The sequence below is a fragment of the Brassica oleracea genome, chromosome C2 (assembly GCF_000695525.1).
Source record: "Brassica oleracea var. oleracea cultivar TO1000 chromosome C2, BOL, whole genome shotgun sequence".
In the NCBI taxonomy this organism is placed as follows: domain Eukaryota; kingdom Viridiplantae; phylum Streptophyta; class Magnoliopsida; order Brassicales; family Brassicaceae; genus Brassica; species Brassica oleracea.
Window position 1 is genome coordinate 16,957,809 of NC_027749.1, and position 666 is coordinate 16,958,474.

Sequence of the window (666 nt, forward strand, 5' to 3'; positions counted from 1 at the left end):
TGATTAAGTGAAGAACAGTGTTCTTAATGAGGAAGCAAGAAGACAGTCGAATGCTAGCAGTTCGCGTTCAGATGTCTTTGTTAGTGAGTCAAGGGGGAGGAGTTCGAGAAGAGATCCCAAGAAGGACAAGAACAGGAGCAGGAGCAGGAGCAAATCTAATAAATTTGCTAATATGGAGTGCTACTTCTGTGATAAGAAAGGGCACATGAAGAAGGATTGCTGGAAGTTGAAAAACAAGTAGCAAGGAAATCAAGAAGAAAAGGTGGATCGGGTGACCGTCACCGAAGATCAGTTTCTCATTCTTCTTGAGGGTGATGCCATTAATGTCGCATGTCAGGACACCATTTGGGTGATTGATAGTGGAGCTACTACTCATGCTACATCACAGCGGGATCTGTTTTCTACCTATACTAAGGGTAATTATGGTTCCGTGAAGATGAGAAATGATGGTTTGGCTCAGGTTGCTGGTATTGGTGATATTTGCTTGGAGACTAGTCTTGGTACTAGGTTGGTGCTTAAGGATGTTAAGCATGTTGCTGATATTAGGATGAATCTGATATCGACGGGGAGACTTGATGATGAGGGGTATTTCAGTTTGCATGGTGGTGGTAAATGGAAGCTCTCTCGCGGTTCTTTGATTGTGGCTCGAGGTGAGAAGTCTTCATC